The following is a 25,114-nucleotide window of genomic DNA, read 5'->3' on the forward strand; positions in this document are numbered from 1 at the left end:
TGTGAGAATGTCCACCTGCATCCGTTATACCTGACACAGGTATAATGTGGCGCAGGGCTTTACAAACTGGCACAATGGTTCCATTGTGCCAGTTTGTAAATCTAGCGTAGTTTAGAGGACTGCTTGCCCCATCGCAGCATAAAAAAAGTGACACTATGGCAGAGCAAGGAGCTTGTAAATAACCCCCTAAATCTCTTGTATCTAAGCAAACTAACGTGTATGAAAGGTTGAAATATATCTGCAGCTTTCTTCAAGTTCTCAATGATGATAACCTTTGTTCAAATCAAGCCAAAAAAAGATATTGGCACTATTCAATTGCATTATCATGTCAGCAATGTCCAGCCCTGGATGCTGTCCTTGTTCAATTGCTTTCTTCACCTGGTCTGTGTCAAAGTATATGCACACAGATCATTCACGGTCCTTTTTAGGCACTACTACCATGAAAGAAACTCATGGCATTGGACCAGTGAAACATGCAATAATGTGTTTAGCTAATGATTCAAGTTCTTTTTAAACAGCTTCTTGTAAATGATAAGCAACTCATCTATGTCTCTGAGCAACACGGCGAACATTCTCATTAATGTGCAACTTTACTTTCATATACTTTAACTTTCCTAAATCATGAAACAATGACAAGAATTGACTTACTATTTTGTGAAGGGTATTCACGTTGTAATTCAGGGAACTCAGTCCCATGTCAGCAGCTGTGTTGAAACTGAGCAAGCAGGCACTTGCAGGTGTACCTAAAGCACATGGATGGGTGCTTGTACTTTTGTTTTTTACGTTTCACGGTTGCAATAAATGAACCTCAACATTTCATGGGCGTTGATGCAGCCCAAGGGTATACTTTGGCTTTTGCTGTAAGGGAGAAAGTTCATTGTACTTTTCTTCAAGCATTACATTTATAGATGCACCACTATCGCTAATGAAAGGTATTGAACATCCATTTATTTTCATTGTGATCTTTGAACAGTGTTTGTATGATTTTGTTGCTTTGACATGTCAACTTTTCTTCAACTGACATTTTTTTCCTCATAAGCGACCAGTCCAACATATGCAAATTTTTCTGAGGTAAGCATTGCCAAGGCATAATCACTTTCTTAACTTTCAATTATTACTGAGGAGGAAGAACTGTTTGATAATGATTTAGATGGTGATCGACTTTGTTTAGTATCTATTTGCCTCAATGGAATTTGCTGCTAGGCCTTTTGGACGTGCATCAAATGTTGCTTCTGGAATGTTTTGGTGGCTATTTTGTCTGTGCTCTGTGAGACACTTACTTTTTCCTTTGCTCTACGCATCGTCACAAAATGGTTCTCTTGACCACAGTTTTTCCTTACTGACCAATGGAAAAACAACTCCACATCTAAAACAGAACTTCTTTTTGCATGTAGACATCACTTTGTGTGCTTCAGTCTTTTGTTTCTAATTACTGTTCACACTCATGACTGACTCGCTCTGGGCACCTCTGGCCCCCATGTCAGTGACTTATCTCTCAGCACATTCTTCGGCTCTGGCAGCAATCAGCACTCACTCCAAACAAGGATTTTCTCTCAGCATTCATGGTCTGAATGAATCAGACATGCATCCAATGATCACTCTAAGCTGCATGGATTCTTTGTCATTAAATTGATTGAACTTACAGTGTTTGAATATTGTGTTGAGTTTTTCCACAAATTCATTGATTGTTTCACCAACTTTTTGATGTTTGTTACTGGATAATACTTGAGATTCAACACATTCTGAATTTGATTGTATGTGACTTCTTCATCAGTTCCTGGAATTTCCTTTATGACGTCTTTCACACCATCACCAGCAAGAGTTTTGAGATATTTGATAAATGGTGGTGTCAGTTTTAAGAAGGTGGCAGCATTGTAACTGTTAATGGGAGTGGCTGACTTCGAGGTTGGAATTCTATCAAGTGCTGTCAACTGTCCTTGGGAATCTGCATCATCACTGAGGCTTGACGATTTTTCAACCTTCAAATCATACAGGACAGTCTTTGTAGTTATTTTTGGTCTCCAACAGGGTCCTGTCACTCATGGAGAGTTCTGGAATTGTTCTGCAGAGCCACCACCCCGCAGCTTTGAAAATGTGCGGCTTCAGGCATTGGACAGCTCAATAGGCACAACCCCATTGCTTCTTTTTGGGTCTCTCCGTCCGGTGCGGAGGTCATAATGCTCCACTTATGAATACTCAGGTAAGAGTAACAGCAGTATGCTTATTTTTTGCTTGTCATGTTAGCCAGCTCCATTATTCTTAATATTATTTGGAAACTTATGATTGTTTTTATCCGTACTTTATAAGCCTGGTTGTATCCGCCTCCAGCATTAACATTCCGTTTTTTGCGTTGCTGTGGATTACCATTTTGTAGGATCCAGGTTGTTGATTTTTGGTCAATGATAATTAGACTTTTCCAGGAAGTACTCTTTCCATTCACACATTTCACACCAGGTGAATTTGAGATTTGACTCCACATACGCTTACTGTTGACTCGGCACTTGAACCGTGGTACTCATAGCTTGGACCAAGGCAAATTCTCCAGGTGAGCATTTTTGTCTTCAGATTAATTATTCTAAATCTCGTTGGCAGCTGCAGTGTCCTCCCAGCCTAGTACCCATTGAATGGTGAGGCCACACACGGAGCTGTAAGTCACACATCTTTATTCCTCTGCCTGTACCTGCCTGTACCTCTGAACTACAACATATTTAACCAAGCTTTCATTGCATTCAATTTTAGCAATTATGTCACACTGATATGGATTCCCAGAGTGCCTGCACTGCAGACAGGATAGTTTTTGTGTAGGAAGAGGCACCATCCTGCACAGAATCAATTGTTTGAGGCACTTTCCTCTTTCTATTTGTGCTGCAGAATTCAGCACCCATAACAAAGGGGACATTGAGGCAAAATAGATATATTTTTCCTTCTTATGACTCCCTTGAGGAGGAGTAGCATTTTTAGTCATTCCCTAGTCTACTAGTAATGGTAAAGGTGGGAGTGTGCTAAAATCCATGGGTGGATGCATGGAAACACTCATGCTCCATCCTTAAAATGCCTTTCTGGGGCAGAGTTACTCCACATTTGTCAAGCCATACGGGGCCACCATAGGTGGCTTTACTTGATTTAGTAAATTTAGCTTAGTAGTTGCATTGTCCTTCTGCCCCTTTGCGTGGGGCAAGGTCGATGCAACTACTTCATAAATATGCCCCAAAATAAGTTAGTTTCTTACAGTGATATATAACACGCAGAGCTGTAATGAACCAAGGTCATATTATGTTTCCCCAATGCTGCATGATTTATCAAATATCAGCTTTATGTATAACAAAATATAACACATTTTTTAAGCGCATGTTTACCCAGATGTTTATTGTGCTGCTGAAATAACATGTGTATTTTTACCCCGGCCAGTACATGGAATGCTTGAGCTGGAAATTCAACTGGAAATTAAACCATTTTTCGCAAAACATCAGGGTATGAGTTTGGAAAAATAGCATCATTTTAATCTCAAATTTCGATATACATATATTATTTCAACTGAGAAAAAGCTCCTAAATTTTTAAGCTGGGCTAAACACAGGAGAGTTAGTTACAGGTAGCTGGAGAGTAATCAGTAGCTAACGCATCACTCTAGTCATTGGAGCTGCCTGTTTTAAACAAATAATATCAGGCAAGTTGTCTGTAGCACAAATCATGCATGCTTTTGCTTTTGACATTTCAAAGTAATCTAGAGCTGGACTATTTCAGCTTTGCCTTCACGTAAGTGGCTATCATACGCATATATCCTAGCAACCTGAAGAACAATTTTAGTTATGCATGAACAAAAAGAACAGAAGGAGATACAATTTTACAGTTCAATTTCATGGAACGCAAAGAAGTGCACTTGTCTCTTCCTCCCTAAACTGTCATACACAGTCCCTGTTTCTTTCTTGCCTAAAAATTAAATCTGGTATAATCTTTCACTCGGAGGCTTTCTTAAGATTTGCAAATTTCTTTAATGGATTTGGACGATTTGGGGGATTTATATTACCACCTGGCTGACGGACTCTAAGAGGAATTTTGGGATTAGAGGCAGGGTTTGATATAACAAAGTTTAGAAGAGAATGTCAAGGTTAATAAAGAATTGAAAAATGGAAGAAAATGGATTTGAAGTGATTAGGAGAGCAACATGAATAAAGACTGTTTCTACATTTACAATTGTAATCCTGGTTAAGTTTTTAACTCCTCTGTGAGCTAGTTCCTTTGCCAACGCAATCGCTGCAGATACATTTACACATTTGTATCTAGGCAATGACACATTTAGTAAACACAATAAACAAGCACTCTGAGGTAGCAGCTGAGCACAGAACCAGAGAAAATCAAGCTGGGTGTTTGGGGGATGTTGGGCACAACATGGGCTTGAGACAGTTACAGGGACTGATGTGGCTTGTGCTACTTTTATTTTATGAGTTTACCAGCTATTCTTGAGTGTCTGATCTCTTTTTTCATAAGACTCATTTCAGAGTATGACAGTGCTTAACTTGCATGAAAGATAACAATGTGTGCAGAGTGAATCCGTTTGTATCATTATTCTTCAGACACTACAAAATGACAGTGAAGAACTTTTCCCCACTCTGGCAGTAAAAATCAACTGTGTATCCAAAAGTAGAAATGTAAATGTTGTCATAAAGCTTGTCAGATTTTGAGTTTCCTATGGCATATTAATCAGTTACACAATGATAGAAATGTTTTGGGCCCTTCTGGTTATCTGTGGAGCACTAATCCCTATTGTTGTTTATGTTGTCTCTGTTCACTCGTATACAGTGGAGGCCTGCACTTGTAGCAGGAAGGGGTTGGTCAGGGCACAAACAATCACACTCATGCAGTCACACATACACACATATACACATCAATTCAAAACATTCACTCCCAATTGTTATGCCCACACGCATTCATGCACCAAACATTAAAAGTAAAATCATACTTACCTGCATACATGGTGCTCTGCAACGGAGATCCCAGGAGGGCTGGGACTGCTGCCTTCCTTCACTGGCTGAACTATGGTCAGCTATTGAGGGAAGGCAGCAGTCTCTCAATTATCACAAAGTGGGATGGGGTCAGAGAGACTTGCTGACCGCACCCCACTCTATGGCGAGGTGTCACTGATTGACACTCAGCCCTGGCCACTTCAAGGCTTAGAACTTAGGGGGCCAGGTATGAGGTAATTAATGACGCTCTCCTTCATCACAAGGGGGAGGCCTCGAGGTGCTTTGCGAGGCTGAATAGATAAAACCCATAGGAGTTGTGACTCAATCAGCCCAGTAAAGTTCAGCTCAGGCAGCCAAGAGCCTGCATATTTAGCGCATGTCTAACTCCTAGGCTATCTGACCTGAAAATAAAAAGTGTCTGTCAGGCTGACCTTTGCTCAGCCTGATAGGCACTATTTATGGTTGCGGTTAGAAATGGGGTCTCTAGTTTGCAGAGATATACACCCTTGTCCAAGTAGGGACCACAATCCTAGTCAGGGTAAGTCACACACAATCCAAATTATCCTATACCCACCCTGTGGTAGCTTGGCATTGAGAAGTTAGGCTTAACTTAGAAAGCAATGTGTAAAGTATCTGTGCAATAAATCATACAGCAACGCAGTGAAAACACCACAAAACACACCAAACAGGTTCAGAAAAATATAGGATATTTATCTGGTTTAATTAAGGTCAAAACTATAACGCTTCAATAAACACAAGTTGACATATCACTTTTACAAAAGAGTTTAAAATCTTAGAAATCAACAGTTGTCTCTTTTTTGTGCAAAGTACCTGGTTTGCGTAAAAAATGAAATGCACAGACACAGTGGAGGAGGAGATGCGTGGAAAAATACGGTGTGCGTCGAATTTCTGACATGGCACAGACAATGCATTGTTTCCCACGGCTCTGTGTCGATTTCCAGCACAAGGTCTTGGTTCCGCACTGCAATGTAGGGATCTTTTTGACACCCAGGGCCAATACAGGGAAATCATGGGCGTGTGGGAAGAAGTCACAGGTGTTGCGTCGATTTGGTATGGCAATGTGTCGAATTTTCTGTTGCACAGCAGGTGCTGCATCAAATCTCCACTCAGGAAGTCGGCTGCATCTTTCTGGCTCACTTTTTCGGTTGCAAAACGGTTGTGCATTGTTTACGGCAGGCTGTGCGTATATGTTTGGCGCACAAGGAGATTCCTGAAGAGATGAAGTCTTTTTGGCCCTGAGATTTCAGAAAAAAAGAGGCAAGCTCAATCTAAGCCCATGGGGAGAACTTCTCAACCAGAGGGCGGCAGGGCAACAGCAGGGCAGCAGTCTTTCTCAGCAAAGCAGTCCAGATGAGTCCTTTGGGCAGCCAGGAAGTTCCTCTTGGCAGGTTGCAGGTTGAGGGCCAGAAGTGTCTGATTTGGTGGGGTCAGGGACCCAGTTTATATACCCAAAAATGCCTTTGAAGTAAGGGAGACTTCAAAGAGTGATTTTGAAGTGCAGAAGGTCCCGTTTCAGTACAGGTCTGACCCAGCAGGAGGTTAGGCAATCCATTTGTGTGAGGGCAGGCCACTAGCCTTTGAAATGTAAGTCTCAGGCCCTCCACCCTTCCAGCCCAGGAAGACCCATTCAGTATGCAGATGAGTGCAAGTGTGACTCAGTGTCCTGTGTTTGTGGTTGTCTGGGTGAAATACACAAGGGCTGTCAACCAGCCTAGCATAGACATTGACTGGAGACAGGTTGTAAGCACAGATGGATTTTAAATACAGAGAAATGCTTATGTTTGAGAAGTGGCATTTCTGAAATAGGAATATAAAATCCAACCTTACCCATAAGCAAGTTTTTCTATCACCCTTCTGGCCATACCAAATATGACATGGTTACCCCTTTCTGATCGGAATCTACCACTCAAACACCATATTGTATTGTATTGTAATCGTATTTATATAGCGCTTACTACCCCTGACGAGGAGTTGAAGTGTTTTTCGATGAGTAGCACGCTACTCCGGAAATCAACAAGAATTAGTGATGTATTAGTATCATTTAATAATGAGTACAGTTTTAGTATTATTATGAGTTAATTTGAGCCGCGGATATGAGAGTTTGTTAGTTAGATTGACTGGAGTAATGGAGGGGTGGAGGAGGAAAGAAATCCAGATGTGTTAATTGGGAGTATATCCTTCATTTACTCAACCCAAAGGCTTGGGACGAATAAAGGGGGGCGGAGGGGGAAGAGTATGTGGAAGGGTTAGGGAGAGCATAGTAGCAGGGTGAAATGAATGCAGGAGAATTTAGTAGGGTTGTGTGGGAGGTCACAGAGGTAGAGTGAGGTTTGGTGAGTTAGATGTGGAGGTGGAGGGAAGAGCTTAGGCAGAGATATTTAGGAGATGAAAGTGGTCTAAAGGATTTGGGATGAGTCAGAGTGAGAATGGAGGATAGTTTGATAGAGACATGACATAAGAGTGATGAATAGATAAGTGTGATAAAATGAGAGCAGAAATTCCTAGGTATCTAGTATAACAACCCAAAAAAACTAGGAGCCATGCAATGATCCACGAACATGCCAAGCACAGAAACAACATATACAGATACATACACATATATATATATATATATATATATATATATATATATATACACACACACATATGCACATACAGTACATAATTAGAATCATGGGTAAAAAATACTTAGTCAGACAGGTTTAAAAGAGTGTGTGTGTATTTTATTGTTATGACAGTAGCAATACATATTTTCCAAAGAAACTATAAATAAATAGAAATATACATATAATCTGAAAAAAATATTTATCCACATAGGCATATGAAGTTCATAGTTGTTTGGAAAAGGTGGTTATGAAGGAAAGAGCCAACTCTTGAGTAGTTTTCTGAAAACAAGAAAGTTATCTGTGGCTCTTATAGTTGGGGGTAATGAATTCCATAGTTTGGCTGCTTGGACGGAGAAGGATGTACCACCTACAGTCTTTTTCTTGTATGGTGGTGTTCTAAGGCGGGGTGCCAGTCTTGAGCGGAGGGTTCTTTGTTGGATGTATTTGGTAATTTTCTTTCTGATAAAAAGCGGTCCTGTTCCATGTACAGCTTTGTGGGTGATACAAAGCAGCTTGAAAGTGCATCATCTGGCAACGGGTAACCAGTGTAGTGCTCTCAAGGCAGGGGAGATGTGGGCTTGCGGCTTTATATGTAGTATTAGCCTGGCTGCGGAATTCTGGATACGTTGTAGTTTTTTCATAACAGATAGAGATGATCCATGGTAGAGGCTATTGGCATAATCCAGTTTGGATAGTATAAGTGAGATAGTAGCTTGCACCTTGTGTGGAAATCCGAGGTGGGGGAAGATGCGTCGTAAAGTCTTTAAGGTGATGAAGCTTGTGCGTGCTAATTTGTCTACTTGGGCATTCATAGTTAGCTTGGAATCCATGGTGATTCCTAGGTTTTTAACTTCCTTGGATAATTGAGGAGGTGGTCCGAGATCGTCAGGCCAGACGCACAGAGGGTCATAATTTTTCCAGTCACCACATATAAGTATTTCTGTTTTGGAGGTATTTAGTTTGAGATGGCTCCAGGTCATCCACTGATCAACGGCTCTGAGGCAACTGAAGATTTGTGAGTTTTCAATGTTTTTGGGGTCTTCTAATTGAAGTAGTATTTGTGTGTCATCTGCATAGTTGTAGCATGTGAGATGGAAATCATTGATCAGTTCTGGTAAAGATATCATGTAGATGTTACAAAGCAAAGGTGAGATGATTGACCCTTGGGGGACCCCTGTTTTTGTGAGGTAGGGTTCGGACGAGAAGGGGGGCGAGTGGCTGAAATTCGCTCTTTTTTGGAGATAGGAAGTAATCCAGTTGAGAGCAATCCCTTGTATGCCGGCTTCGTGGAGTCTTTGAGTTAGGGTGTCATGGTCCACCGTATCAAAGGCAGCTGAGAGGTCCAAGAGAAGTAGTGCAGCAACTCCATTTCAGTTGACTGTGTTTTTAAGATCGTCCCAGATTGCCATGAGTGCTGATTCAGTTCTTCTTCCTGGGCGGAATCCAGTTTGAGGGTAGCCCTAAGCTATCCTATGAAAGGAGCAGGCCTCACAGTAGTGGGAAATGAATTTAGGAGTTTTCTACTACTAAGACATATAAAACACACATGTACATGTCCTGCCTTTTACCTATTTAGCACACTGACCAATGGGTTACCTTGGGGGTGACTTATATGTAGAAAAAGGAGGGTTTAAGGCTTGGCAAGTACATTTAAATACCAAGTTGAAGTGGCAGTGGAACTGCACACACAGACCTTGGAATGGCAGTCCTGAGACATGGTTAAGGGCTACTCATGTGGGTGGCACAACTGGTGCTGCAGGCCCACTAGTTGCATTCAATTTACAAGCTGTGGGCACATGTAGTACACTTTACTAGGGACATAAAAGTAAACCAAATAAGCCAATTGGGAATAAACCAATGTTACCATGTTTAGGGGAGCAGGCATGTGCACTTCAGCACTGTTAGCAGTGGTAAAGTGCGCAGAGCACTAAAAACAGCAAAACTGTGTCAGAAAAGCGAAGGGAGGCAGCAAAAAGTTGGGGGATGACCACCCTAAGGCAGTCAGGTCTAACAGTTGACAAAAGGTGAGGTGGTATGGTCCCTCAGCCAATTAGAATGGGCAGCAGCTCCCTCTATATTTATGTTAGTGCCATGAAAGAGAAGCACAACCAAGCTCATTCCTTTCTCAAGTACTTACATTACAACTATGGGTTGTGAGTGACATATAAAGGCAAACCTGGTCAATTAGCCTGTCTTTCCTCCTATTAAAGTCAAGCCCCAATTACAAAACCTAATGAAGACGGAGAACTGATGTGTTCTGTTTCCTCACCTCAGTATGGTAGGCTTTGAGACAAGAAGGAGATCTTGGATTAGTTGATGAATTTCTGGAAAGTTCTAAATCGAAAGGTGGTCTTTCAATTGTTTGCTCTACAGATGAATGCACACCATGTCTCAGGTTGCTATTTTGTCTTATTTGATTTAATTTATTCTCATCCCCTTTCCCAGTGTCACTACACGTACCACCAAGTGCTCTGCCTTCACTTTATTAGTGGTCATAGGGGACTGTTGGGACTGTAATGCCTCCACCATCACACAGCTGGAAGGCCGCTTTCAGAAAGTGCATCTGGCTGCTGTGGAAGGAAATGAGAAAATAAATTGCAACTCAATGGCTCCTCAGCTGGTACAGAAGTCAACTTGATGCCTTCTTTGATTCAGACAATCTTCCCAAGATCCTTATTTTATATAGTCCTTCAAAAATTGAAGAGGTCTAGTTGTGGAAATGACTACACTACAAAGCTGGTTACCAACTTGCTGGAGGCCAGAAGAGAGAAGCAAAGGAAATTAGACTTTCCATCTTTGGGCCCCCTTTAATCTTTATGATCAAGTCAGGTGTCAAACTCGACTAACACGTACGACATTAAGATATTTCCTGAGGCATGTTATCAGAAGGGGAGAAGGGGAGGTGCACCTGCATGCCAGCTGATTCAAAATCTTGGTGGGTTTGTTTGCAATGATGGACATGACCCAAAAAAAGCTGAAGTGATACATTTTTTAAGGATGGATAATGTGTCTTCAATTAAGTGGATTAATTAGTTGGGAGACACAAGGTCCAGAGCCATATGATAACTAGCCACGATGTAAACTTGTTTGCTGAGAAATGAAGTATATATTGGGGGCAACGTATCTTCTGCCCAGACAGGATCTAATAAAGAACTGGAACTCCAAATATCAGTAGGGCTTCAGCAAATGGAGGTTGGTCTCTGAGATCTTCAGTGCCCAGAACACCAGAGGGGGTCAGGTGTCCTTTAATTTGATCAGTCCTGAATCCACATTTTCCAAGCTTGTTCAGCTAGAAGCTGGACCTAAAGGCAGCACAGAATTGGGCAGTCCCAGTGAATTATGGCTTTTATCGTTCAGACTTATCACACAGGTGAGAAGGCATAAAGCAAACCTGATTTTATAACCACTGTTGTGGCGATCCTCAGCATCGCTCCCAGTTCTTCAGGAATGTTCATGGGATTATTGAATTTTCCTTTAATCTTGAGGTATCAACAGGAAAGTTCAGTCCAATAATTGTAAACTAATCCATGTGTTTTCAATATTTTAGAGTATGATTCCAGGAAAATATGACAAACCCAATTGCTTTTTTTAAAGAACATTGGTGGTCATTACAACCCTGGCGGACGGTGTTAAAGCAGCGGTAAGACCGCCAACAGGCCGGCAGTAAAAAAATTGCAATGATGACCGTGACGGAAACCACCAACAAACACAGCCACTTGAACACTCCGACCGCCACGGCGGTACAAACAAACAGCGCGATGGTCACCGCCAACAGACAGGCGGGAGACAATGTCCACACTATTATGAGAGGCCAATCCGCCACCTTTTCCGGGGCGGATTCACCGCAGATAAAAACACGGTGGAAACAGAAATTTCGAAGGGAGAACGCTCACCTCTACACACTCCACGAGGAACAAGGACACCATGGAACTGGAACTCCAAATTTTACCTGCGATAGTCTTCCTGCTCCTCTACCAGGAGCACGAACGCCGGCGGCGAAGACTGCGGTGAGTACTGCACCTACGACACAGGGGAGGCAGAAAACAGGGACACACATGCGCAACACCCCACACCCACCCCCACCCTCACCCACTACAACACACACACTAATGCATATCAATACATCACAGTTACACCTCCCAAACCCCCCCAGAAGAATGCAAAGACCAAAGAAAAAGAGTGTAACCATCGGAATATATTACAAACAAGTAGGCAGAAATATATATATATACACCATGTACAAAATATATACCAGGCATAGTAGTCCAGGTACTGCACAAAGAAAGTCCGTGGAACACTGGGACCACACGGTATGGGCGAGGCCCACACAAGATCCCCGACCATGACGGAGAGAACACTGCAGGGGCATCAGACAGCAACTAAACAGGCACCTCAGTAAGATGGAAAGGGGGGCACCTCAGCCGCTTGAGTGCACGATGCCAAATCCACGAGAGGGCCACATGCCCACTGTTCAATCCTGGGGAGTGCAAAGCCACAATCTCTCAAGTCTCTACAGTGGGTGGTTTGCCCACTGCTTTATCCTGGGAAGTGAAAAGCCACAGTCTCTCGAGTGGATAACAGTCTCCACTGGTTCTGGAGGGGGACTGGTGCCCAGAGTGCTTCATCCTGTGCAGGACAGAGGTAGTGGATGGATGTCTCTACTGGTTCTGGAGGGGGACTGGTGCCCAGAGTGCTTCATCCTGTGTAGGACCCAGTTGCGTAAGTGCCCCTGCCGCTCATGGGCTAGCGGTGCTTGAGTTGGCGGTGCCCTTTGCAACGGTGCTTGAGTTGGCGGTGCCCTGTTCAGCGGTGCTTGAGTTGGCGGTGCCCTGTTCAGCGGTGCTTGAGTTGACGGTGCCCTGTGCAGCGGTGCTTGAGTTGCCGTTGCCCTGTGCAGTGGTGCTGGATTTGGCGGTGCCCTGTTCAGCGGTGCTTGAGTTGGCGGTGCCCTGATCAGCGGTGCTTGAGTTGGCAGTGCCCTGTGCAGCGGTGCTTGAGTTGGCGGTGCCCTGTGCAGCGGTCCTTGAGTTGGACCAGCGGGGCTTGTGCTGGCAGTCCTTCATGGCCCAGAGGGGCTTGTGCTGGCGGTCCTTCATGGCCCAGCGGGGCTTGTGCTGGCGGTCCTTCATGGATCAGCTGGGCTGAGGCTTGTGGTGCCCTCCTGGGCAGCTGGGCTGGGGCTGGCGGTGCCCTCCTGGGCAGCTGGGCTGGGGCTGGCGGTGGCCTCCTGGGCAGCTGGGCTGGAGCTGGCTGTGCCCTCCTGGGCAGCTGGATGGGGCTGGCGGTGGCCTCCTGGGCAGCTGGATGGGGCTGGCGGTGGCCTCCTGGGCAGCGGAGATGATGGAGGTCTTCTCTGCCGTGCAGCTCTTCCCAGACTTGCCGGATTTCTTGGGGCCCTTCCCCACCTTGAAAGGTGTCCCAGCTGACTCCACACTCCCACCGGGACCCCTGGGAGCGGCTTTGGTGGCTGGAGTCTTCCCCCTCTCCCGCCGGGCACTGGCCAACTTCTGATGCTTCACAGGAGGGGGACTGTCTGTGCTGTGGCTCCGTGCCACACTGGCTGTCCTGGTGGAGGGTGCACTCCACATACCGGTGACTACAGGCACCACTGGTCCCGGAGATGTTGTGGCTGAGGTGCTAGTCCGGGACCTATGAGATGGACGGAGTGGGGGAGGTGTGGGAAAAAGGTGAAGGCTGGACAGGAAAAGTTTTTTGGACACACTGGGACGGGTAGCTGGAGGGGGTTTGGGAGTGGAGGAAGAGGTGGTTGTAGTAGGAGGTGTACATTTGGTGACTTTGGGTGCAGGTGCAGGCGATGGAGGCTGTCGTGAGGTGGATGGCTGTTGGGTGGGTGTGTTCCTGCGTTTGTGTATCTTGGGAGGGGGCGTCACAGACACACTGGGAGAGGACACAGGGGACGTGTGAATGGTAGTAGGGTTGGGGACTGCACGTGAGTGGGGTGTGCTGGTGGGTGTGCTGGTGAGGGATGTAGTGGCTGTAGAGGTAGTGCATGCTGGTGTGAGTGTACACGAGACTTGGGGGGAGACGAGGAGGAGGGGGACACAGTGGAGGCAGTAGATATTGGTGTGTCTACATGTGTGTGTTGCTTGCGTGAGAGCCTGTGGGATGTGTGGTGCTTATGTTTGCCAGAGCTTCCCTTGTGTGTTGACGTGTGTGCATGCTGGTCTGAGGGTGTGCTTAGGATAGGCAGAGGTACAGGGATTGGGTCTGGGTGGAGGAAGTTGGAGGGGGGAGGCTAGAGACGGGGACAATGGCTGCCATCAGTGCTGAGGCCAGAGTTTGAAAAGCTCGGTGAAGGGCCGCCTGACCAGAATGAATGCCTTCCAGGAATGCATTAGTTTGTTGCAACTGCCTTTCTACACCCTGGATGGCATTCAAAATGGTAGACTGCCCAACAGTGACGGACCTGAGAAGGTCAATGGCCTCCTCACTGAGGGCAGCAGGGATGACTGGGGCAGGGCCTGAGGTGCCTGGGGCGAAGGGGATGCCCACCCTCCTGGGTGAGCGGGCACAGGGCGAAGGCTGAGGGGCTGCTGGGAGGGCGGTGATGGGAGGGGGGTGCTCCCATCAAAGGACGTGTCCGTGTCACTGGTCTCAGCTCCTGTCCTCGCCGTTAAGCTCCCCTCGCCCTCCGTCCCACTGGTGAATTCCAAGTCCGTAGTCTCGCCCTCCAGGGCCATGTGGGATGCAGCTTCCTCGTTCTCCGGTGCCACTGCTCCTCTGCCTGATGATGCTAATGCACACAAGAACAGGGAGACCACAAAAAGGGGGGGGGGGGGAACAACAGAAGAAAGACATGTTGAGTGCATGGATTACCGCTACCGTTGGCGGACAAGACAGACACAGAAGTCCCCTGCACTACGCCGCACTCTTGGGCTCCACTGTTCAATTCCTGAGAAATGGCCTACAAGGCTATGGACGATATCTGCACACATAGATGACACAGGGGCATGAATCGCTGTACTTGGCAGTCTACAGAGGTGGGATGGGGTGCCACATGGCCTGCCTTACGGAGGGGCCTTGCCTACGGAACTCGCCCAGGCCTATGGAAACCCACAGCCCTCCTCCCCTACCCAGACAACTCCACTGCATGCAAAGTCAGCAGAATGAGAGTGTACTCACCCCCTTGTGTCTGCTGTGATGCCCTCAAGCGCCCATCCAACTCCGGGTAGGCCACCGCCAGGATCCTGAACATCAGGGGGTCATGGTGCGATGGGCACCCCTCCCACATTGGGAGGCCATCCCCAGCTGAGCCTCCGCCGTTTTCTTGCTCCAGCGGTGAATGTCCTCCCATCTTTTCCGGCAGTGGTTGCTCCGTCTGTGGTAGACCCCCAGGGTCTGGACGTCCTTGGCGATGGCTCGCCAAATATCTTTTTTCTGGTGGGCGCTGACCTACATGAAATGTACAGGAGAAAAAGAGAAGTTATTACCAGCTGCACCGTCAAAGTGATTGGCCCCCATCCCTACCCTTTCCATGTGGCACATGCATTCAGCGTCTTTCATTCACGCAGCACTCTGCCCCCTTCCTTCTTACATCCAGCCCTCTCCACACAGGCATAGCCCATACAACATGTTCCCTGTGTACTTTCCTGTTTGTCTGGAGGACCGTAGAGTAGCATGTACTGGGGAGGACCCCATCCACAAGCTTCTCCAACTCCTCCGATGTAAAGGTAGGGGCCCTATCCCCAGAAGTACGAGCCATTGTCTCTTCCAGACCGAGGTCACAGCAGCACTTGCAGTGTAGGTCCTCTCATGTCTAAGATCAGGTATCGAGTGATTGAACAGAAAGAAAATGGCAGTCACGCCCGCGGCGGTGCGTGCCGTCACCGCCGGCGTACATCGTCATTGGCTCCTGGCCCTCATTACAACATTGGCAGTAAAAACCGCTTACCGCCACGCTGAAGATCGCCAACACACCGCCGCGGCCGTGGCATTCCACCACAGCTATTTTGACCCTCATCTCGGAATCCGCCAAAAGTCAGACACCTACACAAGTCCGCAACATCAAAGGTCAGTGTTAAACTGGCAAAAACAAAACCGACACTGTCACGCCAACAGAAATATGCCCACACTATCACGACACACTAATCCACGCGGCGGTCTTTCATCTGCGGTATGTCATTGGCGGTACACACCACTGCGCTCAAAATACACACACTCTTACAAAACATCCCCACACTGGACAATTCAAAATACACACACCTGAGACACATACCCCACTCCCACACACCCATTACAATATAAAACACACACCCACTTCACCCACAAACCCCCACGACAAAAAATTCAGAAAGAAGGCCAGAGAGAGACACCACCAGCAAGAACAACAGCATCCACAGGCATGCAACACCATCACCCACACAACTTCCACACACATCACACAACACACCACTACATATCACTACACTTATCACCACACACTCCACCCCACACATCACCTACACCACCCCATGGAATGGCAAAGACACCCCAGGTTCTCGGAGGAGGAGCTCAGGGACATGGTGGAGGAAATCGTCCGGGTAGAGCCACAGCTATTCAGAGCACAAGTGCAGCACACCTCCATACCTAGGAAGATGGAGCTATGGCGCAGAATAGTGGACAGGGTCACCTCAGTGGGACAACACCCAAGAAATCGGGAGGACATCAGGAAGAGGTGGAACAACCTACGGGGGAAGGTGCATTCTGTGGTCTCAAGACACCACCTGGCGGTTCAGCGGACTGGCGGCGGACCCCCACCTCCTCACCCACAACTAACAACATGGGAGGAGCAGGTCTTGGCGATTCTGCATCCTGAGGGACTCGCAGGAGTAGGTGGAGGAATGGACTCTGGTAAGTCAAAGCTTTACTATTACATCCCCCACCCTACCTGCATGCTATCACATACCCCCACCCTCACCCTCACCCCCAGCACCCCAACTCCTCACAAATGTCCCAACATCACAAACCACACATCCCAACACCAAATCCTGCATGCAACTACAAAGCATGGACACCTATCACCAAAGCATGGCCACTGCACATACCCATACACCCCCCTTAACCACCATCACACAAGCTCCCACACAGGAATGCTAGCACTGGGGTACACGGTCACCCACCCATTGCACACCATTACACACACAGATTTAACAAACATCCTTTTATACCCCTGCAGGACCCCTACCCAACGTCACCGGACAGGAGGGTGCACACATGTCCACACCATCAACAGAAGAGGCCCACAGTGATGACAGCACCTCTGTCCAACTGGATCTAGATGACCAGCCTGGACCATCAGGACATCTGGGCAGTTGGTTCCCCTCACACAGGCACAGGCCACCACAGACCTTCCCCCCTCTGGAAACACCAGCACAGCACCCACCCAGCTGGCCCATACCTCGTACACGTCAATCAGCTGTGTGTCCACCACTACAGGGAACCCAGGATAACCCACCACCCCAACAACAACAGGGACCTGGGGCAGTGGTAGTGGGCACACGGTACAGGGGATGGAGGCACTGGAACACAGGGGAACTGGAAGGGCTGCATGCGACAGGGGGCCCTCTCCTCTATCATGGGAGCATACCACCACTCCCAGGAGACGATGGCAACGGGACTGGCCAAGTTTCAGGAGACCCAGCGCATGCAGGAGGAACAGTATATGGACTTCAGGGAGGAACTCAGAACCATCAGCTCCACCCTGGGCACCATCGTAGGGGTGCTGAAGGAACTACTCAACAGCAGGAGGGACACTGTGGCACTACAAGGAGCCCCTGACACTAGCATGGACGATGAACTGCCCACCACCTTTGCCGGCGCTAGTGGACAGAACGCCCCGCCACAGGACCACCACACCAGCACCCCACCCCCTGCAGAGGGAGAACCACCCCGCAAACGGTCCCTGAGATCCAGGAACAAGCCATAGAACGATGCCAAGACCCCCACCAAGAAATGAGACCACCCTGATTGTCATTCTACTGTCCCACTTTGTCACCCTGTCCATAATTAAACTGTCCTAGCTCCACTTCCTATGCCCATATGGGCAATGCACCTGTGAGACTAATAGACTGGACTCTGCCATGGACACTCCTCCGCCCTCACCATTTCACTACCCCCTCCAATTTTGAGCATTTAAATAAACACACCTAAAGCACAAAATTATCTGGAGTCTGTCTGTGATTTCGAAATAGTGTATTAGCAATTACAGTGACAAAATGTTTTTTAAATAGTAATGTCAACATAACTATGTCACAAAGCTCTAGCCCATGAGGAATCTAAGCAGATGTCACACAGTGGGACCCACATCTGTGAAACCGTAAGGGAAAGTGACAACTCAGTGACCATACACTGGGTGAACACGACAGCCAGGAGAGAGGTAGTAGTGTTAAAGTACATGTAGTAGGCAGGATTGTATTCTTACCTGTGTCTCACTAGAAATGTTGCTGGATCACTGAGTCCCTGTTGTGCATGTCTTCTTCCTCTGCTTCCTCCTCATCACTGTCCACAGGCTCCACAGCTGCAACAACACCACCATCTGGACCATCCTCCTGCAGAAAAGGCACCTGGCATCGCAAAGCCAAGTTGTGAAGCATACAGCAGGCCACGATGGTCTGGCACACCTTCTTTGGTGAGTAGAATAGGGATCCACCTGTCATATGGAGGCACCTGAACCTGGCCTTCAGGAGGCCGAAGGTCCACTCCATCACCCTTCTAGTTCGCCCATGGGCCTCATTGTAGCGTTCCTCTGCCCTGGTCCTGGGATTCCTCACTGGGGACAGTAGCCATGACAGGGGCAACTGTTAGACACACACTAGCCTGGAGGGATAACCCCAGACCCAGACAACCATTCCCACTGACATGCTTCCAGGTGCTCACCTAATAGCCACACATGGTGCCTCTGGAGTTGACCCATCACATAAGGGATGCTGCTATTCCGCAGGATGTAGGCATCATGCACTGAGCCAGGGAACATGGCATTCACATGGGAGATGTACTGGTCTGCCAAACATACCATCTGTACATTCATAGAATGACAACTCTTCCGGTTTCTGTACACCTGTTCACTCCTGTGGGTGGGGACCAAAGCCACATGGGTCCCATCAATGGCACCTATGATTTTGGGGATATGTCCCTGGGCATAGAAATCACCTTGGACAATACGTTGGAAAGCATAGTCTGGGACATCCCTGATGCCATGGCCACAGTTGTTTGAAAAGAGCCACTTGCAAGGAAATGGAGCACTGACAGCACCTGCACTTGAGGGGGGATTCCTGTGGGATGGTGGATTGCTGACATCAGGTCTGGCTCCAACTGGGTACACAGTTCCTGGATTGTGGCACAGTCAAGCCTGTAGGTGATTATCAAATGTCGCTCCTCCATTGTCGACAGGACCACCAATGGTCGGTACACCAGAGGATGCCGCCATCTCCTCACATGTTGCTGCGGACGGTGCCTATGAAGGACAACAGCAAGCACAGAGTCAAACAACTCAGAGGTACGTACCCACAGTTTACCCAGAACACCAATCATACACAAAAGGTGGCCTGTATGTGTGTTGAGACTAGGCCTAGGTATGTGTGACACAGTTGAAAATGAAGCCATGTGGGCCCCTGAAATGGCGGCTGCCTGACCTCTGAAGTAGGACAATGGGATGTGAGGTAACTGCGCTGGCGTTGTACACCGTCGCGGTAGGCGGTCGAAGACAGCGGCGCAATGCTGCATTGGTTAACATTGGACCCATTTCTGAATTCTGCACAGTTACAGTGAAATAAAAGAAGAGATGAGATGATAAAGTAGAACATACTCGCCAAACAAACATGTTGCCCGCTATCTACATCTTCGGCACCACCTATGACACATACCACTATTGAAATAGACATAAACATAATATAAGTACATGTGAGGTCAGAAGCCCAGTTGAATTCAACACAATTATTACAACTCCTGGAGTTCACATCTCCATACATTAGTCCTCAATTAGGTGATAACTTCTCCACTTCCATAGAGCCAGTGTCTATCTTGGAGTTAGCCGCTCTATTCTCATAGCCCCAGAAACCATCCAACACCCATGCCCTTGATGCAATATCTTCCTGAACTTTATCATCGAACCTAGACTGTTTGATATGTTGCTCTTTATTTACAACCTATTCTAGGACATCCTTGACTCACAGGCCAACAGGAGGTGTACAGTACCCATCCAACTCATAGCCACTCTCCTCTGTGCTAATAGAAGAGCAAGTTGCAAGAAGTTAAATGGCATTTCTTTACACCTAGGTTGCACCACTATCACCAGTAGGCATGTCTGTGGTGTGGCTGTCAGTGGGACTCCTGCTGCAGCTTTCATCCATGGCACTATAACCTTCTAGAACTTCTTCACCTCATTGCAGACCCAAAGCAAGTGTAAAAAAGAAGCTTTATCATCCTCTCATCTGGGACATTTAGGCCCTCATTATCACATTGGCAGTAAGTACTGCTTACTGCCATGCTGACTGCCACCAACATACCGCCGCCTCAGCAGAATACCGCTACCCATATTGTGACCCACACATAGCAATCCATCACTATACAGCCACACACACAAGTCTGCCAGTCCAAAGGTCAGTGGTAAACTGGTGGTAGCAAAACCCACACCGTTACACCAGCTGAACTACGCCCACAATATTATGACCCACGAATCACTGCGGTGGATATTTAATGGCGCTAAACCATTGGTGGTACATACCACTGAGCTCACATAACACATACACACAACCTAACAAAACAACACCACATTGCACGATTTGAATAAGACACACCTGACAAACATACACACAGCACACCTACATACCCACGGCACTATAAAACACACACCCACATTACCCACAACCCTTTACGAATATAATTGCCATGAGAGAGATAGCAAGACCACAGACAAGACCACAGCCGCACACCACCATCACCTAAGCACCATCCACGCACCTTACATCACACACCCCAATACATCACCCCACACACCCTCACCCACACCACTCACACTACACCCATGGCACCACAACAACACCACAGGTTCTCAGAGGAGGAGCTAAGGGTCATGGTGGAGGAAATCATCCGGGTAGAGAGCCACAGCTATTCGGATCACGGGTGCAGCAGCCATACATTGCTAGGAAGATGGAGCTATGGTGGAGAATCGTGGACAGGTTCAACGCCATGGGACAACACCATAGAACAAGGGATGACATCAGGAAGAGGTGGAATGACCTACGGGGGAAGGTGTGTTCTACAGCAGCAAGACACCAAATAACTGTACAGAGGACTGGTGGTGGACCTCCACCTCCTCCCCCACAACTAACAACATGGGAGGAGCAAGTCTTGGTAATCATGCATCCTGAGGGCCTGGCAGGAGTAGGAGGAGGACTGGACTCTGGTAAGTCAACTCTCTGTTACTAACACCCCCCCTTACAGGCATGTCATCAAAACCCCCCACTCTTACCCTCACTCCCATCACTCCACCACCTCACACACACCCCACCATCACAACCCACGCCTCCCAATACCAAGCCCTGCATGTAACAGCAATGCATGGACTCCCAGCACAGACCTGCATGGACACCCATCACTAAACCATGCATACTAGAGAGAATCACCTAGCCCACAAAATAACTACTCACACAAGTCAAAGCTGGCAGAGCAATAACAACCATAGAGGACAACACACCCATGCACAAGATAACACACACAGAAACAATAACACTACATTTACATCCCCACAGATCCCCCACCCAACGTCACGGGAGAGGAGGTGCCAGCAACATCCACTCCCCCCCCAGAAGAGGCCCACAGTGATGACAGCAGCTCTGAACGCCTGGATCTGGATGACCAACCTGGCCCATCAGGGATCTCCGGACAGTCGGTAATCCAGGCACAGTCGCATACCAGCACAGAGCCTCCCCCCTCAGGAAACACCAGCAAAGTACCCACCAAGCGGGCCCATACCTCCGTCCTCAGGACACGTCAATCAGCAGTGTGTCCACGGCTACAGGGACCCCATTCCACCCCACAAACACAGGATGATCAGGGACCTGGAGACATTGGCTGTGGCACATGGCACAGGGGACAGAGGCACAGGACAACAGGGAAGCTGGGAGGACTGCTGTGCGACAGGGGGAGGACAGGCCCAGGGAATCGACTCTCCAGACGGCATTCACCAACATCCTGGGAGCATACCACCATTCCCTAGAGACGATGGCCAGATACTGGAGAAGTTGCAGGAGACCCAGCGGCTGCAGGAGGGGCAGTGCCTGGGGATCAGGGAGGACTTGAAGGACATAAACACCACCCTGGTCACCATTGCATTGGTGCTGGCAGACATGGCCAACACCATGAGGGAGGCAGTGGCACACCAGGGGGCCCCTGACACTAGCTAAATGAAGGAACAGCCTTCCACCTCCGATGCCACTAGTGGACAGGAGGCCCTGCCACAGGAAGAACGGGCCACCAGCCCCCCACCCGCTGCAGAAGGAGAACCACACCGCAAATGTTCCCTGCAACCCAAACCCAGGCAGAAGCTAGAGACTATTGCCAAGACCCTCGCCAGGAAATAAGACTCTCCTGAATGGCATCCTTGTGTCCCATTCTGTCACCCTGTCCACCTTGAACTGCCATTGCTCCACTTCCTATGCCCCTTTGGACAATGCACCTGTGATACAAATAGACTGGACTCTATCCTGGACATTCCTACACCAACACCCCAGCCTATTGCAGATCTCCCTCTACTTATTAGCACTTAAATAAACACAGTTTGAATAAATAAATGTATGGAGTCTGTCAAATGATTGAAATATGTATCATTTAACAAGCTTTAAACATTGCAATACAACTGTACAGTAATGTATACATAGGAATGACCTGTAGTTGGCTGCAGTCAACACACCAAGAGTGATAGTGGGGCCCAAATATCTGAAAATAGAGATGCCAAAGGCTACAGTAAGTGGCCATTGAAGTGGGTAAATCAGACTGCCAGTGACAATGTCAAACACAAAACTGTTAATGTAAAGTGTCATTGGAAGTATTGTCATATTATTGCACTTCTGTTGTCCTCATCCTCATCCTTTGCCTCCTCATCTTCACTGTCCATAGGGTCCACAGCTGCCACACACCAATCTCCAGCCTCATCCTACTGCAGAAAAGGCACCTGGTGACGCAAGGCAAGGTAGTGCAAAATACAGTGTGCCACAATGATCTGGCACACCTTCTTGGGTGAGTAGTATAGGGATCCACCTGTTAGATGGAGGCAACGGAACCTGGCCTTCAGGAGGCCGAATGTCCTTTCTATTATTCTTCTTGTTCCCCCATGTGCCTCATTGTAACATTCCTCTGCCCTTTTCCTGGGATTCCTCACTGGGGTCTGGAGCCATGATAGGTTGGGGTAACCAGAGCCACCTGCAAATATCGATGGACAACTGTTAGACACACACTAACCCTTAGGGCCCACACCATACCCATACACCAACATCCACTGGGTGGGAGCCAGGGCTCACCTATTAGCCACACCCGGTGCCCCTGTAGTTGAGCCATCACATATGGGATGCTGCTATTCCTCAGGATAAAGGCATCATGCACAAACCCAGGATACTTTGCCTTGACATGGGAGATGTACTGGTCGGCCAGGGACACTATCTGCACATTCATGGAGTGAAAGCTCTTTCGATTTCTGAACACCTGTTCATTTCTTTGGGGAGTGACACCTGCAATATGTGTACCATCTATTGCCCCAATAATGTTGGAGATATGTCCCAGTGCATAGAAATCTTTCACTGTGGCCAAATCCTCCACCTGGGGGAAAATGATGTAGCGGTGCATGTGTTTAATCAGGGAAGACAACACTCTGGTCAGCACTATTGAGAACATTCGCTAAGACATTCTTGCTGCCAAGCTCACTGTCACTTGGAAGGAGCCAGTTGCCAGGAAATGAAGCACTGATAGGACTTGCACAAGAGGTGGATCCCGTTGGGCTGATGGATATCAGATATCAGATCAGGTTCAAATTGGGCACACAGCTCTGTGATTGTGGCCCTGTCCAGTCTAAAGGTGAGGATAATGTGCCTGTCCTCCATTGTAGCCAAGTCCACCAGGGTCCAGTAGAGGGGGGGGGGATGTCTCCATCTCCTATTCATCCGCAGCGGTTGCAATCTAGGGGGCAAACAGTGAGCAGCTGGTCAGTATTCCATATTTCCAAAGACTACACTGCAAGTGCTGCTGTGACCTGTGTCTGTAACCAACAATGGCTCATGTCACTGGGGAAAGGGCCCCTGCCTTCACAGCTGCAGAGTTGGATAGACTGGTGGATTGGGTTCTACCCCAGTACCAAATGCTGTATTGGCCTCCAGACCAACAGGTGAGTACACTGTCAGCACGATGCATGGGGCATGAATGCATGGAGTGCTGTGTGTGACGGGCCCTGGCTAGCATGCTGCATGTATGGTGGGCAATGTCTGTGCATAAGGTAATGTGAGGGCTATGGTGGGCCATGAGTGTAACAGACAGGACTTTCTGACTGATACCTTTTCCTATGTGTATTTCTCTGCAGGTCAGCGCCCATCAAAAAAAGGGCATATGGCGTGCCATCGCCAAGGATGTGCAGACCCTGGGGTCTATGGCAGGCGGAGCACCCACTGTTGCAAACGGTGGGAGGACCTTAGACTCTGGGCACAGAGGATGGCGGAGGCCCAGCTAGGGATGGCCTCAAAACGAGGAAGGGGTACCCGTCAAACCCTGACCCACCTAATGGCCCGCATACTGACAGTGGTCTATCCAGCGCTGAATGGGTCTGCTTGTGCGTGCTGGGGTGGCATCCAGGTGGTGGATGTGGGCATGTGAGTGCCCATAGGCCAGGCCGGACATCGCAGGGTAGGACCCAAGTTGGGCAGGGTCTGATGTACACCTCCTCCAACCAAGCTAGTAGGCATCCACTACTGGGCAGGTGTTTGTGGGTCTCATGTATGCTGCAATTGGCATTAGGTATCCCTGTCCATGGGCTGGTGACTAGCATTGTGACTGTTAGTGCATTGCCTAATGCATAGGGCTGTTCCCTGTGTGTGTGTGTGTGTGTGTGTGTGTGTGTCCTGTTCGCCAATGGTGGTGTTGTTTCTGCCATTGAACAAGGGTATCCTTTGTCTCTCCCCCCCTTTTTGTTTTGTCTCCCTGTCGTTATGTGCATTAGCATCATCTGGTGGAGGAGCAGAGGCACCGGCGACGGGGAGAGATGCATCACACAGGGCCCAGGAGGCTGAATCCACTGACAGTGAGGGCACCAGTGGGACAGAGGGCGAGGGGAGCAGCACGGCGGAGACTGGAGGAGACAGTTCTGACAGTGATACCTCCTTCGATGAAAGCTTCCTGAGGTGGCAGACACCTCTGTGTCCACCCCAACTACAGGTACAGCCGCCACCTCCCGTACAAGCACCCCCTCTGCGTATTTCCCTTGCCCGCTCACCCAGGAGGGTGGCCATCGCCTTCGCCCCAGGCACCTCAGGCCCTGCCACAGTTA

Source organism: Pleurodeles waltl, chromosome 3_1 (genome assembly GCF_031143425.1).
Source record: "Pleurodeles waltl isolate 20211129_DDA chromosome 3_1, aPleWal1.hap1.20221129, whole genome shotgun sequence".
NCBI classification, from domain to species: Eukaryota; Metazoa; Chordata; class Amphibia; order Caudata; family Salamandridae; genus Pleurodeles; species Pleurodeles waltl.